Below are 5,740 nucleotides of genomic sequence, written 5' to 3' on the forward strand. Positions count from 1 at the left end.
GCGCCGTCGCTTCCCTCTCGGTTCTACACCGTCCTCTCCAGCCTCGCCCGCGTGCACCGCAGATCAGGGGACGTATGTCGCCCGCGCGCACCGCAGATCAGGCAACATACGTCGCCCGCCGGAGATCGGAATTATGTATTTTTCCTTCCATGCTCGCGGCTGCTACGACGATGGCGGGCAGTGGGAGCAGGCGCGCTGGTGCGGCGGAGTAGCCGAAGATCGGCAGCGGCAACGTCTTCGCCGTGCTCGAGACGCTTAAGAAGAAGAAGAAGCCGGCGGACAAGGGGGCCAAGCCCGCCGCCAGGTAGGACCCCAAGCCAGAGGTCCATCTCGAGATGCTGCCAAGGACCAGCACGACGCGCCTGCACTGGAAGAGGTCCATCTCACTGGAATTTCATCCCGTTTTCTTTCTCTTTTCATTGAGCTTTGTGGATAGCTGAGTCTCACAATGCGCTTTTCCAGGATTTTCTTTTCTTTTTATTGTTATACTAAGTCTATGTTTATGTTTTATATATGTACTCTTGATGGTGGTATGTAGAGTGATCTTGAAGACAATTGCCCACATGTGCTAATTTTAGTATCGTCTTCGAGTGGTTTCATGGAATAAGATCTGCCTAGTGGGTCGTAGGTATCTTGCACTAAGTGGATGTTGAATGATTAAGACTATATTGTCGATATCGGTTATCCAAACATTGCTAGCCATTATATTTTGGGAACATTTGAATTAACGGTTTACACAGAAAGCAACTAATAGATTGTGGTTTCAGATTACTAGATTTCGAAGAATTATAATCCTTGATGGTACATGAACTGACATGTTAAATTTCTATCAAATTTCCTGCTGTTATAGCCATAACATCGTAAGGTTAGTTGATAATTACGCACATACGAGAAGTAAAAAAATAGAAGTTTGACGTTAATGGAAATGGGGATACTTCTCTTTTCAGAAAAAGAGCTTAAGAAGGTCATCGGAAAGGGAATCAACAACACGTGGTGGGCAACAAAAACAACTTCAATGTCCTAAGAAATCTAGAAATTCTTTCTCTGAGTTTTTCTTTTCTGTTCTAGAGTTAATAGCTGACTGTTTCTGTTAACTGAAAATGTATTTATCACACAATGCTTATATAAACCACTTGATTAAGTTATATTATGTTAGGACATTTTGGCAGTCCACTATTTATATCTGGTTTGATGTTGTTATAAAGTGATCTCTGCTATCTAATCTATTTTGGTGGTCGTAAAGTTTTGCTTGCTTGAAATTTGATCACATTAGTTGAATTTTGTCTATAATCACATCAGATGAGAAATTATACAGCCTTCTTGCTTAAATGTACAGACCACTGTTTAATTTTTTGAACTTTATTTCCCACCACGAGAAACTGATTTACTTCCACCGAGAGAAACTGGTTTTCTTCTTTTTAGAACTGGAGGCTATCCTCTAGCTTGACAATCTCACCTGCAAGATTCGTTTTTTTGGCTAATCCAGTCCGGCGACCTAGGTCTCTCGGCTTGCCCGCAGCCCGCCGGTCAGTAATGGCGCAATATGATCCGGTTGTTTCTGCTTAGTGGCTGCACGAGCACCTAGTGATGCCTGATGTTAAGGTAAAAAAATCATCTAGTTTGCGTGTTCATATTCACTTCAGAGACACTTCAATAATGATTCCTTCATCGAAGAAGAAAGTTCAGAGATATACTTCTATCCCCTGCGTTAGTGGTATGTGAGAATATAACATTTTGGTTGTCTATCAATTTGATCTTCCTTTTTATGCGTTGTGTTCTTATTACTCCCAGAAATAATTAGAGGGTTAGGGACATATGTGCTTTGTGGCAGTTATCAGCTTGTTTTAGGTTTTGGATGCTTCCTGGTACATGCCGGTAGAGAACAGGGAATCATGGAAAGAATATCAGGTTTTCAGCATCAGCTATCCCATCTTCCTTTTTGAGATAATTGTTGGAGCTAAAGTGTTCTGGTATCCTCAGGTGGCACACATCCCCGGTGCGCTATTCTTCGACTTAGATGGCATAGTTGATCGGACAACTGATGTGAGAATTAATTCTAGATATACTTTGCACCCTCATTTTTTTCATTATTTTAGCTGAAGTATAGATACAGTTACAAAATTATTTGTTTTTTGGTCACTAAGCAAGAACTGACTTCTGCCATGTAGGCATGTCCCTTCCGGTATCCTTTTGAGCAATGTGTGCTGCTTCAAAGTATTTGTTCTTTTCTACAATTTTTTTTTCATTTCTCATTATTTCTCGGTTTTGCTCAATAACTATTCTGTTTGTTCTGATTTCTGAATGTTTTCTCTATGCATATTGTTTTGTTTGAACTAATTGCAGCTCTTTATAAATGGTTAACAATTTCTTTCAGATCTTATCTAGTAATTTTATATCCTTTTACTTTTCTTATTGTCTATTAACGGTTTGTTTGTAATTTCATAAAAAATGTTTTGGCAACCAACATTGCGGAGAGTAGTATCACTATAGATGATGTTGTCTATGTGATTGATTGTGGTAAGGCCAAGGAGACAAGCTATGATGCCTTGAATAAGCTCGCATGCCTTCTTCCGTCATGGATATCAAAAGCTTCTGCTCATCAGGTATGTTACTGCTGATAATATGTAACTAGGCTCTTTGCAAACATGAAAAGTCCATTAACAGATGCAGTTCTCTCTTTATTTTATTCACAGAGGAGAGGTCGTGCAGGCCGTGTTCAGCCAGGTTTTTGCTATCGGCTCTATCCAAAGATCATTCACGATGCAATGCCACAGTTTCAGTTACCTGAAATTCCCAGGACTCCTTTGCAAGAGCTATGCCTTACCATCAAAAGCTTACAGCTTGGAGCAGTATCCTCCTTTTTAGCCAAGTCACTGCAGCCACCAGATCCACTTTCTGTTAAGAATGTTATTGACCTTCTTAAAACCATTGGCGCTAAGCCATCGATTAGCACCTAGGCTACTAATTGGCTGACGTTTCTTGTTTATCTGTTTGTTTGTTCTGATAGCCAGGGACGAGATGGCTGAGGGCTCGCGCTGCCGGGAAGCAGCAGGTCAGGGAATTCGAGCTTGTTCGGGGAAGGGCGCACACGAGGAAGAAGAGTTGGATCGTCAGCTTTGATGGCGTCAACAACCTAGACGAGGTCTGCCTGCTTTGCATTCCCCTGCAGTCATTTGCATTTTGCTAGTTAATCTTATCCCTCAACTAGTCTAAAAGGTAGTGTAGTACGCAGTCTTGCTTAGTTTCTAGAATGAGCAGTTATTTAGTGGACAATTTGATTTGAATCCTTTACTTAATGTAAAATTCTTTGTTGTACTGTTTCTGTTCCTCTCCGTCTGCATATGAGATGTACAGTCATAGATGGTAACAGCTGGCCGTCTAAGGCCCTATTTGGAAGCACCCAATTTTTAAGAAACTGCTTTATAGAAATTGAGGTGCTTCCAAACATATCATTTTAGAACTCAGTTTATAGAAATTAGATTCTTAGTTTCTTAAAAACCAAGAAGATGGACTCTCTTAGGTAAAAGATAAAAGCAGTCTCTTAAAAACTAGGTTGCTTCCAAACAGGGCCTAATTCTATGACTGGCTTGGCTGTAAGAGTAATTCCGCTCAAACTACCCAACTTTACTCTTCGTTTTCTGATGTAATCCATTTGCCCTTCTCTTTTCAGGCTAGGAAAATAGTTGGTTCAGCTGTACTTGTGAAAGCTCGAGATAGACCAGAAATTGAGGATGATGAATTCTATTCACTTGACCTTGTTGGAATGAGAGTTATTGTCAAGGTACTTACATCTTTGTTGTATTTTTCAAGATATTGCAGCAGTGTCGCTTCATTGGTTGGTTTCAGTTACAAATTTACGATGTGGTGTAGGCAGTTTTAAAAGGCATGTCCCATGCACTTTTATAATTCTTGATAAGGAGAATTTTCGTCTATGCTACTTGTCCAGTCATGGTTTTGGTCCATGCCACTGTAAATACTTGGTTAAGACATAAGAATCATTTGTGTTTTAAAATAGCTCCCTCCACTCCCTAAAAGTAGACACAACTGTTATGACCTTCGTTCGATACCTTTTCAAAACTGTTTTGTCCACCCCCAGCAAGTGTAGTAGTAAACAACACGACCAAAAAATGCACACATAATAACCTACTTTTTTTGGCGAGAAACACACTATACTACTTATTTCCCATGGAAGTATTGTTAATTGTCATCAAGTTTAGTAACTGAAATTAGTCCATAGGATACAAGCAAGCTCGTAGGAACAGTTGGTCAGGGTTTCAATTTCGGAGGTGGAGATCTTCTATAGGTGATAATGGGCTCTTCTGAGGGTACTGATGTTGATCCAGATTCAGAAAATCAAGATTCAATCTCATCACGTGCGGATTACACCTGAGGGTACTGATGTTGATCCAGATTCAGAAAATCAAGATTCAATCTCAATCTCATACTTGTGTGGATTCCATTTGCTGAAGATATTGTACCTGATGTTGATATGGCAAGCAGAGAAATGCGGATTACACCTCCGAAGGGGTTACTTGAGCTCAATTCTCGTTCTGACAAGAGATCGAAGAAAGAAAGGCATGCGATGGTTAGGTCTGCATCATCCTTTTCTAGCATCCATGCTCGCATCTACAGCCATGATTTGCATCTTAAAAGAAATAAAGAATGTGTCAGGTCCATAGTACTGAAATGTTGATAGCAGCAGATGTCCTGGCTGAAGATTGTAGATATTATCTTGCATGTATTATAACAAATGACTCCTCCCCTCACGATGACTTTGCGGACAGATGTCTCAATTCTAGTGGTGGAGCTACGAACAACAATCTGATGTCCTGATCGAGAGCGATGGAGCTAATATTTGAACTTGTGTGTTTGAACTTGTGAACTAAAAATGTGAACTATGGATGTGAACTTGTGTGAATTTGTGAACTTATTTATTTGGACTTATGTGAATTTGTGAACTTATATATTTGGACTTGTGTGAATTTGTGATATGAACATATATCAATGTGTTTGAAATCTATATTGTATGTGATATTCTGTGTTGCATGTGATATTATGTGTGTCTAATTTTTCATTTCTGTATTTTTTATTTTTTTCTGGAAAAGGGTTAAGGTTAAGAACGTTAAGAACGTGGGTACCGTCGAACTTAATGGGCAGCCCTCGTCGACCCACGCAGGACCCATAAGTGTGACGGCCACGTGGCCCCATCGAACTTAAATGTAAGAACGTGGGTGCCGTCGAACTTATGGGAAAAAATTCGACGGCCCCCGTCGAACTTAAAAACCCACGTTCTTAACCTTAAGTTCGACGGTATCCACGTTCTTAATGTTAAGTTCGACGGTACCCACGTTCTTAACCTTAATAACGTGGGGGTCGTCGAACTTACTTCTTTAAGTTCGTCCAAAAATCGTCGTCGGCTATATTCGTCGGTAAACCCACGTTCTTGCGGTAAGTTCGACGGCTTATTACATTAAGTTCGACGATTTTTCACCCACGTTCTTTAACCAGTTTCTTGTAGTGGTCCTTGTTGTCCAGGAGACAGTATAGAAAATCATCTTCGTTGGTGCCATTGTACACCATGGCCCCCTTCGGGTACTTCAGTTCCCGGGCGTAGTGTTTGGCTTCCGCGATTTCTTCCTCAGACAACCTTTTACTCGAAGCATGTCGAATAATAAAGTCAAAATCTTCAGAAGGTGCTTCGGGAATAGGAGATCTAACTTTTTCGGGCGCGTCTTTCTTC

At 40.6% G+C, this 5,740-nt stretch overlaps 1 pseudogene; it reads left to right on the forward strand.

Annotated features, from left to right (window-relative positions):
• The first annotated feature begins 3,010 nt into the window (after positions 1–3,010).
• On the forward strand, positions 3,011–4,902 carry LOC103655567 (ribosome maturation factor RimM-like; annotated as a pseudogene).
• Positions 4,903–5,740: the final 838 nt, after the last annotated feature.

The sequence above is a fragment of the Zea mays genome, chromosome 4, assembly GCF_902167145.1.
Source record: "Zea mays cultivar B73 chromosome 4, Zm-B73-REFERENCE-NAM-5.0, whole genome shotgun sequence".
NCBI classification, from domain to species: domain Eukaryota; kingdom Viridiplantae; phylum Streptophyta; class Magnoliopsida; order Poales; family Poaceae; genus Zea; species Zea mays.